General features: G+C 39.4%; 1 protein-coding gene and 1 pseudogene across 3 annotated transcripts in view; one reads left to right on the top strand and one right to left on the bottom strand.

The window, feature by feature from the left end:
* Nucleotides 1–19024, bottom strand: part of LOC148147633 (uncharacterized) — a 119124-nt pseudogene extending 100100 nt beyond the window's left edge.
* LOC122560192 (disks large-associated protein 4-like) overlaps nt 1–24001 on the top strand; it is a 590484-nt gene that overhangs the window by 202772 nt on the left and 363711 nt on the right. The window lies entirely within an intron of this gene.

Raw genomic sequence — 24001 nt, 5'->3', positions numbered from 1 at the left:
TAGAACTTACCTGATAATCATTGGCAATGCATCCTACTTTGATTTATTTGTTCAGTTTAACTGACTTTGAAGGTGTAATTCATGCGGGTAATGCCTGTCCATAAGTGCTGGCCAGGTCAGTGACCAATTTTGGTCAATCTCCAGGCCTCTTAATTCGGCCATGTTTCAGTCATATGTCGTTGAGTGAGGGTCAGGATCATACCCAGAACAAAATCAACTCCTGTTCACAAAATGAAGGCAATGTGCTGTGCTGCTTCTCCAGTGGTACTTTCTACACCGTGGGGAGGAGTTATCGAGCCCAGCATTGAGATTACTAAAGCAATATACACAATTCAAGCTGCAGCTGAAGTAATGTGCGTTCATTATGCATCTCCTGTTGTTTTTGGACCTTCAGGCTGTTGGCTCAGTCACTCCTGTAAATAAGTTCATGATGTCATGTGCACGCAATGTTTAAAAATAGGCAAGCAGAAATAATTATAAATTTGTTGAAGAAGGCATATATTTTTATCAGCAGAGGGATATCAATCACATCGCAAAGTGACATTTTCATCATGGTGGCATTATTCAAAAGTGACCTGGTGAGGTTTTCATGAGGTGCATTGATATACCCTTAACATCACTCAGTGATGTTGGGAAAAATAAACTAAATTTGTTGTCAAATACATTTTTCTTTAAATTCAATGTCACTTCATGGTAAATGACAAGTTAGTGTGTTTTTTTAACTAATGTCAGTAATGGTCACAATCTTTACTACAAGTCTTAGCCCCAAACATTGTTTGAATATATGTATATTCAGAAAATATGTTCATGTATCTTGATTATCTGAATGAGTATGGAAGATACAAGATTGTTCAAATCATCCTTTAATCTGACCATTTATTCATCCCAGTTTATTTAATCACCATAATGATATAAATAACAACAGGTCAAAGCTTAGTCAATAGGGGTTATCCAAATCTCGTCAAACTACAGGCAAAACCTGCTGTTCAATCTTGTTATTATGTAGTTGCATGAGGAATATTATTTACTATAAACAGGATGCTGCCATCAAGACAAAAAGATGTTCTGTCCACCACAGAATGAATGAATAATGTGATATGTGAATTTCACTGCCAGTGTGATGCTATGAATGAATGCCATTTGTCCCAAAGACTGGTAAACCAAATCAAACAGCACATCCCTTCAGCTGTTTGCAATAGCAGAGTGCTACCTGTACTCATCTAGTGCTTGCTTGCAAAACACTCAACATATTAGAACATAGAACATAGAAGAATACAGCGCAGTACAGGCCCTTCGGCCCTCGATGTTGCGCCGATCCAAGCCCACCTAACCTACACTCGCCCACTATTCTCCATATGCCTATCCAATGCCCGCTTAAATGCCCATAATGAGGGAGAGTCCACCACTGCTACTGGCAGGGCATTCCATGAACTTACGACTCGCTGAGTAAAGAACCCAACCCCTAACATCTGTCCTATACCTACCCCCCCTTAATTTAAAGCTATGCCCCCTTGTAATAGCTGACTCCACACGTGGAAAAAGATTCTCACTGTCAACCCTATCTAAACCCCTAATCATCTTGTACACCTCTATCAAGTCACCCCTAAACCTTCTTTTCTCCAATGAAAACAACCCCAAGTGCCTCAGCCTTTCCTCATACGATCTTCCTACCATACCAGGCAACATCCTGGTAAATCTCCTCTGCAGCGGTTCCAGTGCCTCCACATCCTTCCTATAGTATGGCGACCAAAACTGCACACAATACTCCAGATGTGGCCGCACCAGAGTCTTATACAACTGCAACATGACCTCAGGACTCTGGAACTCAATTCCTCTACCAATAAAAGCCAGTACGCCATATGCCTTCTTCACCGCACTATTTACCTGGGTGGCAACTTTCAAAGATCTGTGTACATGGACACCAAGATCCCTCTGCTCATCCACACTACCAAGTAGCCGACCATTAGCCCAGTACCCCATCTTTTTGTTACTCTTACCAAAGTGAATCACCTCACACTTAGCTACATTGAACTCCATTTGCCACCTTTCTGCCCAGCTCTGCAGCTTATCTATATCCCGCTGTAACCTGCCACACCCTTCCTCACTGTCTACAACTCTTCCAACTTTCGTATCATCCGCAAACTTGCTCACCCAACCTTCTAACCCCTCCTCCAGGTCATTTATAAAAATGACAAACAGCAATGGTCCCAAAACAGATCCTTGCGGAACACCGCTAGTGACGGCACTCCAAGATGAACCTTTGCCATCAACTACTACCCTCTGTCTTCTTCCAGCCAGCCAACTCCTAATCCAAACCTCCAACTCACCCTCAATGCCATACCTCCGTATTTTGTGCAGTCGTCTACCATGGGGAACCTTATCAAACGCCTTACTAAAATCCATATACACCACATCTACCGCTTTTCCCTCGTCCACCTCCTTAGTCACCTTCTCAAAGAATTCAATAAGGTTTGTGAGGCATGACCTGCCCTTCACAAAACCATGCTGACTATCCTTGATCACATTATTCCTATCCAGATGTTCATAAATCCTATCCCTTACAATTCTCTCTAAGACTTTGCCCACAACAGAAGTGAGACTCACCGGCATATAGTTACTAGGATTATCCCTACTCCCCTTCTTGAACAAGGGAACCACATTTGCTAGCCTCCAATCTTCTGGCACTACTCCTGTAGACAACAAGGACATAAAAATCAAGGCCAATGGCTCTGCAATCTCCTCCCTTGCTTCCCAGAGAATCCTAGGATAAATGCCATCAGGCCCAGGGGACTTATCTATTTTCACCCTTTCCAGAATTTCCAACACCTCTTCTCTACATACCTCAAAGCCATCCATTCTACTTAATTGTGACTCAGTATTCACATCGACAACAATGTCCTGTTCCTGAGTGAATACTGACGAAAAGTATTCATTCAGTGTCTCCCCAATCTCTTCAGCCTCCACACGCAACTTCCCACTACTATCCTTGACTGGACCTATTCCTACCCTAGTCATTCTTTTATTCCTGACATACCTATAGAAAGCCTTAGGGTTTTCCCTAATCCTATCAACTAAGGACCTTTCATGTCCCCTCCTTGCTGCTCTTAGCTCTCTCTTCAGGTCCTTCCTGGCTACCTTATAACTCTCAATCGCCCCAATTGAACCTTCACGCCTCATCTTTACATAGGCCGCCCTCTTCCATTTAACAAGGGATTCCAATTCCTTATTAAACCACGGCTCCCTCACACGACCCTTTCCTCCCTGCCTGACAGGTACATACTTATCAAGGACACTCAATAGTTGCTCCTTGAACAAGCTCCACATATCAATTACGCCCTTGCCTTGAAGCTTACTTTTCCAAGCCACACATCCTACGTCATGCCTCACCGCATCATAATTTCCCTGCCCCCAGCTATAACGCTTGCCCTGTAGTGCACACTTATCCCTCTCCATCACTAGAGTAAAAGTCACCGAATTGTGGTCACTGTCCCCAAAGTGCTCACCTACCTCTAATTCTAAAACCTGGCCTGGTTCGTTACCCAGAACCAAATCCAGTATGGCCTCAACTCTTGTTGGCCTGTCTACATATTGTGTCAGGAAACCCTCCTGCACACATTGGACAAACACTGACCCATCTAACGAACTTGAGCTATAGCTTTCCCAATCAATATCAGGAAAGTTAAAGTCCCCCATAACAACCACCCTATTACTTTCGCTCTTCTCTTGAATCATCCTCGCAGGATCATCTAATATTATTCAATATTAGACATGATCCTGCAATTATAAAGCACTTACTGAATAATCCTGGGTCTGCCAAAAACTACACTAACAACCAATTTAAGTCACAATGTGACAAGCTGTTTTCCAGAAATTACATGTATTCATACACAGGGCCCAATCCTCTGCAGGTAAAATAATTTGTCCGGGGATTGTTCCTTTGCAATTAAATAAAATCTTGAGATCATCTGTTCCCTGGTGCACTCTCCATGGCATGACTGGCCAATCAGAATTAATTTGCCTTTTCTGAATTTAAAGGAAAGGGATTTTCTTGGATTGCTGGTCCTTGGTGCAATCTCCATGGCAATGCCTCAATTAATCCGATTCCACTTGCCAGTCAATCAGCATTCTGTTTCTCATGATGGATAAATTGTTTTTCCTTTATACGTATGGTCGTCCTGTGTCTGTCCTACTAAGTCCAAGATGAAAAGCTTTGACAAATAATTAAGAAGGAAAGCATGAAGCTGAAATGTTCCAGAAGAGGTTGCAGAGGATGTGACTAAGATATCTATATCTGACACCAAGTGAGGAAAAGTATGATGAAGGAAAAAACCATCCTGCAGCAGTTAACTTGGGACAAAGGGTGGAGAAAAGCCAGGAGATAATTTCAGTGATAAGATGTGGTAGGATTCTGAAAGTATTTAATGCTTTGGGAGACTGGTTGAGGTAGACTAAGTTAAAAAGAAAAGAACAAAGAAAATTTACAGCCCATGAACAGGCCCTTCGGCCCTCCAAGCCTGAGCTGATCCAAATCCACTGTCTAAACCTGTCGCCCATTTCCTAAGCATCTGTATGCCTCTGTTCCCCACTTTCTCATGCATCTATCCAGATGCATCTTAAATGAATCTACCGTGCCTGCCTCTACTACCTCTGCTGACAACTCATTCCAGGCACCTACCACCCTCTGTGTAAAGTACTTGCTGCGTGTATCCCCCTGAAACTTTTCACCTCTCACCTTGAAAGCGTGACCTCTCATTATTGAATCTTTCACGCTGGGAAAAAGCTTATCTCTATGTACCTATCTATATCCTTCATGATTTTGTAGATCTCAATCTGGTCCCCCCTCAATCTCCTTTTTTCTAATAAAAACAAACGTAACCTACTCAACCTCTCTTCATAACTAGCACCTTCCATACCAGGCAACATCCATGTAAACCTTCTCTGCACCCTCTCCAAAGCGTCCACATCCTTTTGGTAATGTGGTGACCAGAACTGTACACAGTATTCTAAATGCGCCCAAAGCAATGTCGTGTACAATTTTAACATGACCTGCCAGCTCTTATACTCAATACCCTGTCCGATGAAGGCAAGCATACCATATGCCTTCTTGACCACTCTATCCAACTGTGCAGCAACCTTCAGGGTACAATGGACCTGAACTCCTGGATCTCTCTGCTCATCAGCTTTTCCCAAGGCTCTTCTGTTTACTGTATAATTGGCTCTAGAATTAGACTTGCCTAAATGCATCACCTCACATTTGCCTGGATTGAATTCCATCTGCCACCTCTCAGTCCAACTCTCCAGTTTATTTATATTCTCCTGTATTCTTTGACAGTCCCCTATGCTTTCTGCTACTCCACGAATCTTCATGTCATTTACAAGCTTTCTCATCATACCAACAGTGCCCTCTTCCAGATCATTTATGTATATCACAAACAATAGTGGCCCCAGCACTGATCCCTGTGGAACATCTCTGGTCACCTTTCTCCATTTTGAGAAACTCCCTTCAACTACTACTCTGTCTCTTGTTGCTCAACCAGTTCTTTATCTACGTAGCTAGAACACCCTGCACACCATGTGACTTCACTTTTTCTATTAGTTTACCATGGGGAACCTTATCAAATGCCTTACTAAAGTCCATGTATATGACATCTACAGCCCTTCCTTCATCTATCAACTTGGTCACTTCCTCAAAGAACTCTATTAAGTTGGTAAGGCACGATTTCCCCCCCACACAAAACCATGTTGCCTATCACTGATAAGCCCATTCTTTTACAAAAATAAATAGATTTTATCCCTCAGTACCTTCTCCAGCAAGTTATCAATGTTTATCTTATGATTCCATTCCAAATACTTTTCTTTTAAAATGCTTACAATTACTCTTAATGGCCCTACTTATACTTAATTTTGCACAATGCCTTTCAATTAGATTCTGATCAAGTTCAGTGAGCTGTTGTTTTTATATTTATGTAAATGCACAGTCATTGTTCTGCATTTCAAGATTGAAGTTTCCTTTTTTTTCATTTTGAAAAGAAGGTTTATTTCAGTGTATTAAATTATCATGTATTTGCTGTAAATGGTTCAAGAATGAAACTGTTAGGGAATCATTTATTTAGTCAGCTTAATGAATCCCTGTAGCAGTTTTCTTTGTACCAAGCAAATTTCAAGTGTCTCATTTGGCATCATGAACAAATGTCTGGACTAAGAGCAATCGTCCTTCAGTTAAATTTCAGTTGTGAAAGAAAGGTTATGAAGTTGTTTCAGGTTATGAAGTCAAGTTTCAGCACTTTTTGACTATTTTTATGCAATGGATACAATGGAAGCAAATTATGTTCACACAAGCTAAAATATTATTGTATGTAGCTATGATTGTAACATAAAAATGGATATGATGAGATGGTGATATACAGCATGATGTAATACTGACATCAGCAGTCACATGCTAGAAATGGTGACAAAGGGATAGAATAACATGTATTGGAAATAACATGTATTTCAGAGATTAGTATTATGTAGTTCTGAAATACAGATACTGCCAGACCTGCTGAGTTCCTCCAGCAATATATTTTTGTTTGTTTCAGTACTATATGTAGCAGTATAAGTAAAGGAGCTACTGAAACATTAGAGGTAATCAGTGATCACTCACAAGGGAGGGAGGTATCATTAAGGTCAAGCAGAAGAGAAGATAATAGCCTGAGATAGATACCTTTCTAAATACAGACTAGAGTACTGAACTTTATGGCAGCTTAAACCATGAAGACACATCAAACTAGTGATCTTAACTTACATCATTTTCTTTATAATTTGCTTATGAAATGCAATCTTTTTCAGCATTAGTCTCATTCTGTTCTAAATACTGTAATTCCATTTCATGGTTGTGTTGAAGCAATGGATCAAACGTTGAGTTGGAGATAAGCTTTAAAAGAGTGAGAATCAAAAAGCAACTTTAAAGTACAGAAGTAAATAGAGTCATACAGCACAGAAACAGACCCTTCAGTCCAATTTATTCATGCCGGCCAGACCAGTCTGACCTCTTTCCAGTTGCTAGCATTTGGCCTATATCCCTCTAAGCCCTTCCTATTCATGTACCAATTCAAACCCTGAGATATTATCCAGTTCCAGTCCAGTAAGTTCACCCCTGACATGCAGAAGCATGAGTAGTTATTTATTTTGTATTAGTACACAGAAATAAGTTACTTATACTGAAATAATTCTGATCATCACTGTATATTCACTACAATATAAAACAATCTGGTTATCAATTTAAAACCGAAAGAACTGCAGATACTGTAAATCAGAAACAAAAACAGAAGCTTCTGGAAAAGCTCAGCAGATCTGGCAGCACCTATGAAGGGAAATCAAAGTTAATGTACCGTGTCTGGTGACTTTTCTTCAATTCTCACCAGACCCGAAATGTTAACTTTGATTTCTTTTCACAGATGCTCCCAGACCTGCTGAGCTTTTCCAGAAACTTCTGTTTTTGTGTCAATTTACATCTGACCTCACAGAGCATAGCACACAGGAACAGGAGTAGTCCATTCAAACTGTTAAGTTTTTCCCAAAGAGGGGAAGCATCTTACCCACATTGCCCTCCCTTTAAGTACTTTATAGGTTTCAATGTGATCATGAGGCACAAGCTTAATGGGTCAAATAATTTATTCTCTGCTGTGGACCTCAATGATTCTGGCACCTCTCATTCTTCGAAGCTCTTGACAATACAGATCAAGTTTGCATAGCCTCTCTTTGTAGGAGAGACCTACCATCCCAGGAACGGATCTGGTAAATATTCATTATACTCCTTCTATGGCACTCCTTCTATAATATATTTCCTGAGATAAGGAAACAAAACTGCATACAGTGCTTAAAGTTGGCCCAGCCAAGTTCTTATCTCACTAAGGTTTGAACAATTTAACGACAGAAAGATGGATGAAACATGAGCATTACACATGAAAATGCAGATCACAAGTGTTACAGCTTGGGTTATTGTGTTCTTCAGATAAGTATGGGGTAAACAATACTCTCCAAAGCAAGCTGCTCAGACCACTTTCATGTGAGACTAACTTACTGATCCTATATCAGAAGACTAACTTACAGCAAGCACACAGATTAGCAAGCATCATTAGTAGTATTAGTGCACATGCTATGTCAAAGGATAATCTGAGATTGATTGGAATCACTTGTAGCATGAAAGGCACCATCTAGTAATTGAAAGGGAAGGAAAATGAACAGTAAGTAACCTTCATACCACACAAGTGCCAGGCATTGACTATCTCCAACAGGAGACAGTCAGAAGCCACACGATTCCAGGTTATAGTCCAACAGGCTTATTTGAAATCACAAATGTTTGAAGTGATATTCCTTTGTGAGGTGAAGACTTCACCTCACGAATGACCTGCGCTCAGAAAGCTTGTGATTTCAAGTAAACCTGTTGAACTATAACCTGGAGTCATATGGCTCCTGATTTTGTCCACCCAGTCCAACATTGGCACCTCCATGTCATCCAACAGGAGAGATTTTAGCTATCTCCCCTCAACATTCAATGGCACTACCATCACGGTCAATATTCTGGATGTTTCCATTATCACAACCTTGATGAAAATAGTGTGCTTGTAATCAGATTCCACTATCCCATAAGACATCACAAATGTATAAATTATCACGTGAATCACTAGAATGGTTAATTTGCATATTTTGACCATTGTCTAAAACAAAAGAAACTAACATCAGATTTCATGATTCAACAAGAAGCAAAATTTGGTTATTATAGAAAACCTATCCTTTAACAAGTGGCAAAATGGATTATTGACAACATATTGACTGTGAAATCCTAAACCATATCCCCTTTAAACCAAACATGCACATAGTTTCTGTCTTTTCTGTCACAGGACAGAAAAGACAGAAAATTCTGCAGAAATATTATGGTGGAAACCAGGCAAAAAAAAAGTTCTGTTAATCAAGAGTGCAAATCAAAGTATGGAATAAGGGTGATTTCTCTCAGTTCCTTTAGTTTTAGCAATGATATCACATTGTCAACCACACAAATCCTCATTCAATATGCAGTCAGTTGGACTAAGGTCTTTGGCTTGAGCTAAAAGTTCTTATTTTCAGAGAGCAATATGATTTTTCTCTCTCAGGAGGACAAAAGAGAGAGAGCTTTCAGTATAGACTTTCTGGTGGTCTGATTGCAACTGACTCAGTTCTGTGGCAAACTGCAATGTAGCTAATGAAAAGCTGTTCCTAGGCAGTTTTTCAACCCACAGGATCATGATGCGGTTTGTCTCTCAAAAGTGTCAAATCCTGTAAGTTACAAGATGTAACATAATCAATAATTGAGTGCCACACATTTCCAGGTTTGACTTTTTGAATTGTTTTTTTAAAAAATATTGGTTCATTGTCTGCAAGATAGTTAAGTCCAAACCTAAATTTTTCTCAATTTAAATTTACAAAAATAAAAATATGTAGTCCTTACATCATGCATCAAAAACTGAAATGGACCAGCCATTTAAATACTCGCGGGTACAACAGTAAGTCAGAGTAACTCATCTGCTAACTCCACAAAGCATTGATGAGGGACAAGTCGAGAGTGAAATGGAATACTCCCAACTTGCCTGATGAATGCAGCTCCAACAATATTCAAGAAGCTTGACATTATTCAAAGATGGAGATAAATATTCAAACCACATTAAGAATGCATTAAAAAGTTAATTATTAAGGAGCTGTACCCACAGGCTATGGATTACAGAATTCAGATGGCTAACAGATTTACCATAATTTTCTGAAAATCTTTGTAAGTAGGTCCAGGTGACTAGCTGGTGGCAAATATCATATCCTTTTTGAAAGAAGGGGATAAAATCAGGCTAGGTAGCCCTATTTAATTGTATTTAACTTCTGAGAGTCAATTTTGACATCACACTACTAGTCTTGAGGTTTACCGACTCAGATCAGGAATGAAGGCACTGATACCTGTGGTTTCCCAAGATATGATCCTCATTGGAAACATGCAGTCAGACTATCAAATACGAAAGTCAATATAAGGACTGAAATGTTTGTATGCTGAGTTATGAGAAATTAGGGACAGACTGGTAAAGTGCAGGATTTCCTTGATTAGATAATTTAATAGAGGGAAATACAAGATGCATGCACAAAAGGAAAGCATTACATGTTGTAATTTGCTTTATGGACTTGTAATCTGTTATCTGTGCTACATCACAGGAATCAGCGATCTGATTTATTTTGTTTCCTATGATACAAGTGATTTGGAGATAGATTCAGATACAGTTCTAAGAGGAATGAATGGACACTGTTGGACCGACAAGCAATCCTTGACGAGAAGATTAATGGAGCCCTGATTTCAAAGTCAGTCTGGAATTTTGGATCAGCCTAACAGGCAGACTTCTGCCAGGGAAGGGGACTGGCATTGTGGACAGAGTTTGAGAGAGCAGTGGGCAAGGATAAATAGAATGTTCGATCTTGAGAATGGGGTCTTATTTGATGATACCACGGACTCCTATAAAGGAAGTGTCAGTGCACTTTATCACCCCTACACTCCCTTCCCCTGCCTCAAGTGAAACAAAGATAGAGGTGACATCAGGACCTGAAGGATAGATGGAAGAACTTGGCATTGCTCTCTTTGGAGAGAAGAAGACTGAGAGGAGATTTGATACAAAATCATTTGTAGACTGGACAGAATAGATGGAGGGAAGGTGTCCTGCTCGTAAAAGAACAAGAACATGAGGGCATACATTTAAAATGATGTGCAAAAGGAGAAAGTGTGGGGGAAAATGTGTTACTCAGCCAGTTGTTAGGTTATGGAATGCTCTGCCTGGAATGCGCTGCCCGGAAAGTTGATGGAGGCAGGTTTCACATTGAGCAGTCAAAAAGGTGTTGAATGATTTTTTTGGATATAAATAGTGTAAGGGCTATGGGGAAAGCAGGAAATTATCAATAGGTAAGAAAGCCAGTGCAGGCATGATGGGCTGAATGGCTTCCTTCTGTGCCAGACAATTCTGAGGTTCTGAAATTATCATTATTTGGTGATTTAAGGGCTTCAATAGGTCTAAAGACAGCCTAGCTGTCTAAACCCTTTCCACCATTATATGGGAGACAAAGTGGGGGTTGGCCTGGAGGTGGGGGGAGAGCTCCCCCAAACCCCATCCTTTAGTATATGAGCCCACCTGCTACAAATACTCTGGTCGGGAGCCATAAAATCCTTCCTCACAAAATCATCAGATGTGATGAAGGAAAATTGTTCCAACTGAGAAAAGTAATTTATTTGAAGGAAAATAGGGATCAAAGGTGCAGATGAACTGCATTTGTTGTTGTCAGAATTGCTGTTAAGTGAACAGACCCAATCTATCCTCAAGGCTATGGCAAATGGGAGATTAGGACAGTTATTCATATTCCAGCATAGTTTTATAAGTTGAAATCTTAGTAAAGGTCAACACTCGTCCAAATTAGAAAGTGTTTTCTGAGTGTTTGTGTGCATTCAGAAAGAGCCTAAGGTAGATGTCCTGATACCTGCCTCAGTGTAATGGTTTGAGAAATGTTACATTTTCGCAAAATGCTGAAGCAAATGTTTTCCCAATTTAAAGGTGATAAACATCAAACTATTCAGAAGCAAAACACTGGGAGATGTTGAAAATCTGAAATACAAACCAACAGCATGGAAAATACATGGTAGGTCCCACAGCAAAGTGGAAAAAAGCAGAGTTAACTGGGTGAACTTTCCCCAGGGTTTGAGACTCCAATGGGTGACCAAATGGCGGTCTAGATGCTGCACCAGAACCCACGTAGCGATATTGGTAAGATGAACACATAATTGGTCATTTTTGAACTGTCTGTCCAATTGAAAACAAGCAGCCTCCTTTTTCGGCCAGAAGTTTGGAATGTTTGGTAGCCCCACTGGGAAAGCTGGGTGCTGGAATGTTATGGACCAGGCCAGCACCCCTCAAAACATTTCAAGAAGATAGCCCAGACTCTAATTTGCTAGTTGTTTTAAGCAGGTGCATAGTGGATATTCTAGGAGAGATGCAGTTGGTCAAACCACTTAGTTTTAAACTAAACAGAATTTATTTACAAGTTTACCAAATGAAGCACAAACAAAAGAGAACAGAATACAGAATAACTTAACATACCCGAAAACCCAAAAGATCATCCCAACTAAATGACGCTGTTCCAAATACTTGCAGCAATCTCTACAAACACCCATTTGCAAAAAAAGGAAATATCCAACACAGGGTCTTACAGGAGAAAGAGAGATGACAAAGAGATTCAGTATGGAGCACCTTCTTCCATGTAGCTGTTTCTTTAATGTGTGGCCTCAAAACTGACTGACTGAATAGCCAGACTGCCAAAACCAAACTAAACCAAACCAGAGAAAAGCTGAGCTGGGAGAATTGGTCACTCCCTTTTCATTGTGCAAGTTTTTTTTAAAACTTGAAAGTGTTTTGCCTGATCTGTTAGCTATTATTAAATTGACCCAAAAACCCTTCAAACCTAGACTTTTCAGAATCACTGCTTTTACGCCCTCCCTGGAAAAAAAAAGCCAAGGTCAACATAACCTTGTCACAGGAGCAGCATCGTCACAGGGAATTGCAGGTGGTGAGTGAGGTGGAGGTACATTTAAGAGTAGCCAAGCAGTCAGGTGCTCTGATTGGAGGGCAATCCTTCTAATAGATCATTGTGGCTCCAATGTCCTCCAGTATTATTATAGGAAAGTTATCTGCGTGGAGTTCGTGACATCCCCATTCAGCTAGGTACCACTGCACTGTTGGCAAAATGCCAGTGGGACATCTAAATTGCCCCTTAAATGCCCACCTCCTTTTCAGCAACCCAATCTTATTTCCAGGCCATCACTGGAAAGTATCTCTGATGGTGGTAATGTGTTGGGGGCTGGGCCAAAGTGACTACCTGCAACTTTTCCATTCCTCCACTCCCTCCTTCTTCACCAACTCTGCTCCCTCTGCCTTGTGATGGGTAAATCCCAACCAATGTTTCAGGACCTTTGATCAGAACTGGAAGAAATTACAGCAAAAGAAAAAGGGAAGATGAATAAAAGAGAAAGTCTATGATAGGGTGAAGGGGCCAAAGGGATTCAATGACACGCGGATCTCTTAATGCAACACCAATGGATTGTCATCACAAAGGAGAGCACAGGTGGGCAAGGAACCGCAGAGTGACTCGTACCTTGATCTCAAGCACGGATAAGCCAGAAAGGATGGGCAATATGGTGGCTCAGTTGTTTGCAAAGTTTCCTTACAGTACTAAGTACCCAAATTCAATTCAAGCCATCGGTGACTGTGTGGAGTTTGCATGTTGTCCTTGTGGGGTTCCACTGAGTGCTCTCATTTCCTCCCACAGTCCAAAGATGTGCTGGCTAGGTTGATTTTTGCATGGTCAATTGCCCCATTGTGTCCAAGGATGTGTAGGCTAGGTAGAGTAGCCATGGCTAATCTCGGGTTATGGGGATAGGGTGAGGAAGTGGATCTGGGTAGTACGTTCTTTGTAGGGTCAGTGCAGACTTGATGGGCCAAGTGGCCTCTCTCTCTGCACTGTAGCGATTCTGCAAGTTTAGAAGAGTATCAGCATATCGATTGATGTGTGCTCTGGGATGAAAAGGAAGATTGATCACAACCTGAAAGAGCTAATCAAAACAGAGGATTGGGAGTGAAGGGTCATTGGGGAAGCAGACTTGTGAAATAATGGGAGAGGTATAGATTTGGACAGAGTGTGGTTGTTGATTTTATGGATTATGGAGGAAGCCTGAAACTCATCTCAGCAAGCAAATTCATGTAAAAAAAAATTTGTGGAAATTCAACTATGAGAGACCTTGCATCTTGCTGAGAACCAATTACGCTTTAAAACATCGTGACTATTTAGGCCAGGCCAGATGGAGACAGGAGACCATCAATCAGAGATTGAGTTCATTACAATCTGTAGTGGTATAAGGCATTAGTCTGGAGCAAAGGTTTGCATAGCAGGGAGCGCGTGTCAGAATTTGCAGCAGATGAGGAATTACATTTAATTTTGGAGTACATGTGTAAGAATAAATATTTTTTTTCAATTTTAAACTCTCAAAAACTTGCTGCTATAGTTATTAGTTGGGTCCCACACTTCAAGGGTATAAAAAACATACACCTCTCTCATTATTAAAATATAAACAATGTTCTTTCCAGTCGGGCCTCCAAGTTATTAAACATATACATTTTTTAATATGTATTGTAATGGCATTATTCTAAGATTTATAATCTCATAACATGCAGGTGAGATTTTAACTTTTATGATGCCAAGCTATTATCTATTTTGTAATGATAAGTTAAAGTTTAAATAATGCACTCTTATTTTCATATCTCTGGAACTGACCTACTTAGGTGTGGGGCTATCAGCTGATGTGGTTTTAATTCACTTGCTGGGACATAAGTGCATAAATAGTCAAGTTTTTATTACTTCATTTAGAATTTAGACTGAATAACGTAAACTGTCTCTAATTCTAGTTACCTGTCATCAGTTACACCCGGGGTCCATCAACCTTCTTCCCCACCCCCCAAAACTAAAGCCCCATGACACTTTGCCCTGCAAAACAAATGGTAGAACAGTGGCTCAGTGGTTAGCACTGCTGCCTCACAGCACCAGGGACTGGATTTGATTCCAGCTTCGGGTGACTGAGTGGAGTTTGCGCACATACTCCCTGTGTCAGCGTGGGTTTCCTCCGGTGCTCTGGTTTCCTCCCACAATCCAAAGATGTGCAGGTCAGGTGAATTGGCCCTACTAAATTGCCCATAGCGTTAGGTGCATTAGTCAGGGTAACTATAGGGTAGGGGAGTGAGTCTGGGTGGGTGACTCTTCGGAGGGTTGGTGTGGACTTGTTGGGTTGTAGGGCCTGTTTCTTCGTTGTAGGGATTCTAATTCTTTTAAAAAAACATCAATTACTTTAGATAGTTATTATGACAATTAATTATTATTAACATTCCTGATAGATTTTGTGAGGGAAAATTTGAAATGATTATCATTGTTATCATAAGATGTGCTTAGAATTTTCAGAAGCCCTTCATCAGGATTCCTGCTGGAAAGGCATAACTGGTCAGGATTCCTGATGAAGGGCTCATGCCCGAAACGTCGATTCTCCTGCTCCTTGGATGCTGCCTGACCTGTTGTGCCTTTCTAGCACTACACTCCCAACTCTGATCTCCAGCATCTGCAGTCCTCACTTTCTCCTAACTTTCTGTAAGTGCACCTTTTTCCTATCTGAAGAAATATCCCATGATATCTGCAAATCTAGGCTCTTGCAAATTATCCTAGATTGCAAATTTTTGTAACACTGGACTTGAGGGTCCCTGTGTTCACAAAAGAATCATAGAATTTCCTACAGTGCAGAAACAGGCCCTTCGATCCAACAAGTCCATACTGACCCTCCAAAGAATAACCTACCCAATATTTACCCCTGACCAATGGACATAACCTACGCATCCCTGAATACTATGGGCAATTTAGCACGGCCAGTTCATCTAACCTGCACATCTTTTGGACTGTGGGAGGAAACCAGAGCATCTAGAGGAAACCCACACGGACATGAGGAGAATGTGCAAACTCCACACAGACAATTGCCCGAGACTGGATTGAACCCAGGTCCCTGGTGCTGTGAGGTAGTAGTGCTAACCACTGAGCCACCATGCTGTCCTTGCAAAAGGCTTGCACTTATGACTAACATAGTGAAAAAGATAACCACATATCAGAGAAGGTGAAATTCTGATGACAAACCATAGAAAAGTTAGTTGTGTGAGTAAGATTAAATAGTTTCTTCTGAAGATGACAAAGTTTGGTGTATAATCTCCAGTACTATGTACTGTGAGAAAACAAGATGGTCAGAAAAGGATTTTCAAAAGCTTCCACCACGCTTATGCATTGGAGAAGCAGATCCTCAAGGATTTTGGGGCCTTTGTCATTTATAATAACCTTAAGCAATGAAATAGAAATGACCTTGCTCTTTCCTAGAATTCTACTGTTACTTTCAAAGAGTTATTATAACTATGTTTGATAATTCTTTAGCATTCATTTACAAATCCACATACTACCCATTGTCAATTACTAATAATTCCCATCAGCAGCTATTCATTCCCCCAGGCTGACCTTTAACCACTGCTTTGTCTGATCAACAGTTTTTCTCTTTCTTTGTGTTCGCCAACATTTCCAACATTTGTTTACTCTCCCCTACCACCATCCCATCTCTATGTAACAACCATTCTTTCCCCAGCTACCATCTGTTCTGAAGAAAAGTCAGCGGACCAGAAATGTTAACTCTTGATTTTTCTTCACAGATGCTGCCAGACCTGCTGAGATTTTCCAGTAACTTGTGTTTTTATTTACAATCCTTGCTCTTTCACATTTGCAACTCAAAAGGGAATTCAGGAGAAAATTAATTACTAATAGAGTTGGTAATATTATAATTCCTGACAAAAAGGAAATTGTCCTTTGCTTTATTTCCAGGGTTCAGTGAGCTAGTTAAATCTTGTCAGAAATATCTTGTTAAGTTTTTCATCATACAAAGTCTACAACAAGAATGTTAAATTATAAAAGGTACCACATACTAGATTTTTGAGTTCTGACTATAGCCTGAGCATATGGAGTCAGAGGATAAATAATAGAATGACGAAGTGAGTTCAAAACAGATTATGGAAAGTAATTACTCAGACTATCAGTATATAGTAATTAATGTTTGTCAAGTTTCATTGCTGGAACCACTAGTTTCTACTATTTTTTAAAAAATGGTTGAGAACTTGGAAATTAAAAGTATATCAAAATTCAGGCTACAATTATGCCAAGTAAGATTAAAAAAATACAAGCAAATATTAACAAGCTTGTAGATGGCAAGTCAGGTCAGGCAGCATCCGAGGAGCAGGGGAATCAATGTTTTGGGCATAAGCCCTTCGTCATTTCCTGATGAAGGGTTTATGTCCGAAACGTCGATTCTCCTGCTCCTTGGATGCTGCCTGACCTGCTGTGCCTTTCCATACTACACTCTCCAACCTGATCTCCAGCATCTGCAGTCCTCACATTCTCCTAGATGGCAAGTCAGTTTTAATATAGATAGACAGTAATTGATGCATTTTAGGTGGGAAGAATGAAGAGTTCACTTGACCCTTGCAAAATAAGATTCCAAATGGGGTAAGGGCATAACGGAATTTAGGGTAGCAATTAAAAGTAGCAATACAGTTTAAAAAGCCATGAAAAGTACAAATGAATTATTGCCATTCATTTTATTAAGAATAAAGTTTAAAGAGAGAGAAAATATATTAAACCTAAATAGAACCTTGATTGGATTACATGGAGTGCTGTGAATAGTTCTGGTTACTATATTGCAAAGAAAAGAATATAGAAACACAACAAAAAGTGGAAAAATGTTTACAAGGTTGATGCCAGAGCTGAGAGAATGTAATATCAGGAAAATCTGAACAGACTGAGTCTATTTTCGACAGGAAAATAGATGTCTGAGAGATGGACTAATCATGCTCTTTTAAATGGTGAAGGAGTTTGATTAGCTGATGCAGGGATGGTATTTCCACTTGTACAGTTCATAGCCTTGGGCAATAAATCTGAAATTGGCAGTAATCACTTCAAAAGGGAATTCAGGAGAAAATTAATTGCTAACAGAGTAGTTAATATTATAATCCCCATGGGTAAACCATAGATCAAAATAACCAAATCTTTGTGCTGACCACCTTCGGCCAGCTCACCTCTGCATCTTCCAGCCACACAACTTTTAGTTTTAACTTCCTATTGGTACTGTTATCAGGTCACATGGTCTAGTACTACTTATTGGGGGTCGGTCAACTCAATGTGTTGGCAGGTTTGCAATTCAGAATGATGCCAACAGTATTGGTTCAATTCCCGTAATGGTTGAGGATACCATGAAGGACCCATTTTCTCAACCTCCCCTAAGGTGTCGTGACCCTCAGGTTAAACTCACTGCTAGCCATCTCTTTCTGAATGTCCTCTGCGACAATGGTGACTTTACCTGCACCTACTTATTATCGAAGATTGTTACAATTGATCCCTTTGTAGTTGATGCAAACTCTTAGAATACGTCTGTAAACATTCTTTAAAATCAACTTCATAGATATTTTAAAGCAATTCTTAATTTTCCTTTCAAGTCAAAAGTTTCAGTTAATATGTGACATTTCCATCACATGGAGTAGCACAGTTAGCATCATGATTTGGAGATGCCAGTGTTGGACTGGGGTGTACAAAGTTAAAAATCACACAACACCAGGTTATAGTCCAACAGGTTTAATTGGAAGCACTAGCTTTCGGAGCGCCACTCCCACAACAACCTGATGAAGGAGCGGCGCTCCGAAAGCTAGTGCTTCCAATTAAACCTGTTGGACTGTAACCTGGCGTTGTGTGATTTTTAACAATTAGTGTGGCATCATTATTGGAAACATGAAAGTACATGAGGGACAAATAACTAAAGGAATATGTAATAAAATCAAATTAAGTAGTTTGGAGAAATTTGTGTAGAGGATATACACATCTTGACCTTTTGAAATGAATGTCTTGAATCCATGCTCTGAATTCTAAAAAATGTAACTCTGTGTATGTCTTTGGAATAATTTAATGTGTAATTACTTTTGTGTTGCTTCAAAATTAGTTTTGTTAAGGTTCAGACCATTCTTATTCTGTGACCTATCCTTGGAGTTAAAGAAAAGCTGAACAAACAGTTAAACCTTCCTCTTCTTCACATCCATGTAGTGACCTAGAAGCTTATGCTATTGAGAATCATTGGTGTGGAACATTCTGTGACTCACTGTGTATCAAAGAGCCTGCTTTGGCCTGTTTGAGCCTGCCGTACATCTCTTGGAAAGCTCTTTCAATTCAGTTAAACCATTACTTTCAAGATGTGCTGATTGGTTTTCAGCAGTGCTTCTCTCAGCATTTTACCGCACATGTTCTCTTCAAAGAATAGTCTGTCCTCAAACAGGTCAATGGCAGGATTAGACCTGGGCTGATGTCCGTAATCATCATATCCAATCATTATCAATTGTATCAAAGCGGTCCAGCTCCAGAGTCTTTCAGCTGTTTTAACACTGCAGTGCAGTCTACATCCTGCAATTCCTTGATCTCTGCCATCTGTGCTTTCCATTTCTTTTGGTGTCTCTTGAATTGAAAGCACCATCTGTTTTTGCATACAAGCAAATCCGCTATATATAGAGGAGCTATTTCTGTCAATCTGCACCACCTCTAAACCAGTGATCTAGTCCTCACTGCAAATATTGCAAGTAACAGGAAATATTGCCTGAACTGTAATTTATATCATTGTACATTCATACACTAACAACATGGTATTTATTTTTCTAACAGTATTCACAAAACACATGTTGTTATCATGTTGCCAACTGTACCATTCTTCAATGAAAACAGAAAATGGCAGAAATACTCAGCAGTTTATGCAGCATTTATAGCATTTTCTGTATTTATATCAAATTTCTAGAGCATTCTGCTTTTCAATGCATATAATTCTTCACTTTTGCAATTGACTTGAAAAAAGATGACTTTTATCAATACTGATAAAATTGCTTAAATAATCTACTGGTCAACTTGCAGAATTATTGACATAGCTTTGGATTAATGATGTCTGGGACAAAGTGAGGACTGCAGATGCTGGAAAGTCAGAGTTGAAAAGCATGGCACTGGAAAAGCACAGATGGTCAGGCAGCATCCAAGGAGCAGGAGAGTCAACGTTTTGGGCATAAGCCGTTCATCAGGAATGTCAGTCTGACCAAGTGGTGTTCTAAAAGCCAGGTTATAAGGTTTTATTCTCAAATGGTGCATGTGATTGCAGAACCATTTGTATTGTAGGTTATCTTTTTGTTCCTCCCTTATCACTATAAATTGTGACCAATGCATAATGTTAGTGATGTAAGGCCATGTCTTCTCATTTCACTTTTCAATCCAAACTGTGATATCTGTGACTTGATGCATATTTTAATTAATATAATGCAAACGATCATACTGCAGCCATTCTCAAACATTTTACACTATTAACAATTAAATTATCTTGAAGTAAATTATTTTGGTACTATTCTTTTGCATTTCTTTTCAACAGTGACAAATAAATCAAATGTTTTGCATCTGTCAAGCATTCCTATCTGTCACAATTAGTCCACTATTACACATTTCCATTTCCCCTGATGCACCATGGGAGCTACCACAACCATGGCTCAGTTGCTAGCAATCTCTTCTCTAAGTTGCAGGGTTCTGAGTTTAGGTCTTACAATGAGGAAATGATCCAATGCATCAATCTAGACTGACACTCCAGTGCAGGACGAAGGAAGAGTTGCATTGACCGCGGTATTGTCTTTTGGATGAAGAGTTAAATCAAGACCCTGTCTGGCCTCTCAACTGACATTGTTTCAAGAGGAGCAAAGGAGTTAGCCCCATAATTTCCTGGTCAGTATTCGCTCCTCAATCAAAATCTGAAAAACAGATTATCTGCTCATTTATGATATTTTTGTTTGTGTGAATTTCCTGTGTTCAAATTGGCTGTCCCATTTGAGTGAAGGTATGACATCACTTCAAAAAACGAAGTGCTTAAGTTGCTGTAAAGCACTTTGAGATTTCTAATGGTCATGAAAGGTCTTATATAAATTCAAGCATTTCTTTTGTTTAAATATAGATTTAAAGATGTGGCCCAGGGTGATCTCATAAATATATTTAAATTGTGAAAATAATAGAAGAGGTAAAACTAAATTATGAGTTAATTTGAAATTTCAAGTGTAAGACCAAACCACAATGAACAAACACACATTTGAGTTTAATATCAGAAATTATTTTTCAAATACAAAATAATTAGTGCATGTGATGGACTCCAAAATAAAGTAGTAGAGGTGCAAATTAATGAATTGTGTAAAAAAGAATTAAATGCTGGAGACAGTTGGATTGAAAGAAGAATTAATTAAGATACAAATGACAACAACTTGAATTTACTTAGCTCCTTTAAAATAGATGCAGGTGGGGGGTGATTGTGATAGGTCGGAGCAGAGGGTGGAGCAGAGAGGTGGGAAGGAAGATGGATGGGTGGGACAGGTCAAGAGAGCGATGTGAGCCGGAGGGTTGAATCTGGAATGAGGTGGAGAGAAGGCGAGATTTGGAAATGAGTGAATTTGAGGTTGATGCCATGTGGTTGAAGGGTCCCAAGGTGGAAGATGAGGCGTTCTTCCTTTCGTCATTGGGTGGCTTGGATTTGTCAGTGGAGGAGGCCCAGGACTTGTATGTTCTTGGTGGAGTGGGAGGGGGAGTTGGACATAGGTTAGAAGTAAGGATATTTGCCAATGATTGCACAACGTTCAGTAACTTTTCAAGTACTGAAGGAGTCCAACAAGATCTGGAAAATGTTCAAACACTGAAAAGTGGAAAGAAAACTCATTCCACACAAATGCCAAGCACTGACCATCCCCAATAATAGGAAATGTAATAATCTGCATTTGACCTTCAGTGTCATTGTCATCACTGAATCCCACTCTATCATAATCCTGGGGTGGGGGGGGGTTACCATTGACCAGAAACCAAAGTTCACCAGCCATGTAAAAACTGTGATGTCAACAGGTCAGATCCTGTGCAATTCCAACACAACTCAAAAAATTCACTTCCATTCAATTCAATTCCATACTCCAGGTCGACATATTGTTCAACTTAAACATTCATTCCAACAATTAATAGACAGTGGCAAAAGTTTGTATTGTGTGCAAGATGCTCTACAGTAACTCGCTAAGGCTTCTTTGACAGCATGTTCCTCTAACACCTGGAAGGGCAAGAACAGCAGATGTATGGGAAGACTGCAACCTGCATGTTCCCTTCTGAGCCACACATTGTCTTGACTGAAGACTGTATCAATGTTCCTTCATTGATGTGGAGTCAACATCCTGGAAATTACTTCCCAGCAGCTCTGTAGGTGTACCACCCCCCCACCGCCGCCCCCTCCCAAAAGAAAAATCAATTGATTATAGTATTTCAACAAGCTAAGTCATCATCACCACCATTCTAAGGGTGATTAGGGTTGGGCAACAAATACTGACCTTGGAGCGTTGCCCACAACCCATAAGTCTTTTCAATATATGTTATTTTGGCCTGAAGCTCCTGATATGTATTATGAGACATTTTTTCACAACTATTACCATAGTTGTGAAAAAATGCACATTATAAAATGCAATTTATAAAACTGTCAAATCCCTGCTGGGGTGTTATTTATTTTCGATTGATTAAATAAATATATGTAGCACACACCTTCTTCAGTGTTCACGTCTCTTTCCTCAAGATTTTCAAAGGGAATGGAACAGTTGAGAATTAACTTGGGAATGATCATTTAATCTTTCTGATTTTTGGGTGCTTAGGTTTATGGTTTAAAGTATATTGGAATCAGATTTTATCTTTAAGCACAAAATGAAAGGACTTTGAAATTCAAATTCTGAAGACCTAAATGCTGATCTCTTTTGTTCTGCAGTTATGATGATATTTATCACAAAATATTCTCTTTTTTTTTGAAGATTATGTTACATACAGTGGAATAAGTACAATGCCATTATTTTTGGGAAAAGCAGAATAGAATGAGATCTCCTTTATCTTTCAATTCTATGATAAAGACTTTAAAAGGTAATTGTTGGGAGCATTTCTAAAATCACACATTTAGGCATTCATACATTCACTTCCCATACAAATTTATTTCAAGAAAACTGTTCCAACCAGAATATTTGAAGTATATACCAGTTAAAAATCAGATTTACTGACAATGTAAAAGTTTCACCAAATCATTATAAAACTGTTCTTCTGAGTATTTCTTGTGGTTTTGAAATAATTCTAAATCTCAAATAATCCAGAAAAAAAATAAAATTCACTACATTGGTGATTCACATTTTTTTCTTTGAAAAAGCACCCTATTGTGCTCAAATGTTTTGAATGAAGAAGTAGTCAAAGAATAGCTCGGTATTAGTATTGTTGGGACACTGATGAATATGTGATTTGTTCAGAAATTCAGACTCCTCTGTCCACTATTTTAACAGAGACACTTATACTAAAATGAAGGAAAGAGTTTCAATTCAACATGTTGAACATTTGTATCCCACAGTGTGATTATAGGACCAGAAAATAAAATAGAATGGGATTTTTTTCTATTCGTTGTGAATTGTGGTTTGAAAAGTTAATTTCAAATCTTGTGACTTTTTATTTTCTTCATTAGTAATATTTTCCCATACAACAGTAATTAGCTTTAATACAATAGTTTCATGATGATAATAAACAAAATGACCTACAAACCTCCTTATCGGCATGTCTGTTGACATCTCCTAGCTCTGATCAAGGACATTAATTTTGTACAGCAGAGTCAGCAGTTGAGGGTCCAACCCGTCACAGTAGCCTCTTTCTTTCACTGTAAGTGGAACAGTAGTTTGTCACAATAATGACTTCCACAGGTAACAGGATTACCTGAAATATTTACTTCTCTGCATCCAAGTTTCCAGAAAGGCAATAGCAGATAATGCATTGTTAAGAGATATTTATTTCAACTATTTTCCTGGTGCACATTTGTACTGTGGATAAAACTAATCTTCAAACAGAACAACATTCCTTTTGAAAATGTAAAGTGTATTTTCGCCCTCCTCCCAGAGAAATTGCATAAGATTAAAGTATGTATCAGAAGAGGGAAGGCAGTCAGGTGTAATGGCAGTGGTGTAAGGAAACATCAGACATGTTAAATAAGTACTTGGCATGGAATTTTGCTCTCTCTGGTTTGGCAAGAGTAACAGTGAGGGCGGTGACAAAACAGTGAGAATGGAAAATCAGATTCTCAACATTGAGAAAAACGTTCCACATTTTCTATTTAAGCCTTGGATGGTATAGTGATTGGAACATGGTTGACCTCTTTGAATATGAGACTGTTGAATGGGTTTGTTAACCTGGGCCAATCAGGGAAGCTGACTAATATAACCAAGAGATTAGAATCTCCTCAGTTCAGGCAACT

This window comes from Chiloscyllium plagiosum, unplaced genomic scaffold (genome assembly GCF_037043375.1).
Source record: "Chiloscyllium plagiosum isolate Xiang-an unplaced genomic scaffold, Cpla_swu_hap1 HiC_scaffold_15, whole genome shotgun sequence".
NCBI classification, from domain to species: Eukaryota; Metazoa; Chordata; class Chondrichthyes; order Orectolobiformes; family Hemiscylliidae; genus Chiloscyllium; species Chiloscyllium plagiosum.
Note: the sequence above shows the minus strand (reverse complement) of the source record. Positions and strands in the feature narration are given on the sequence as shown.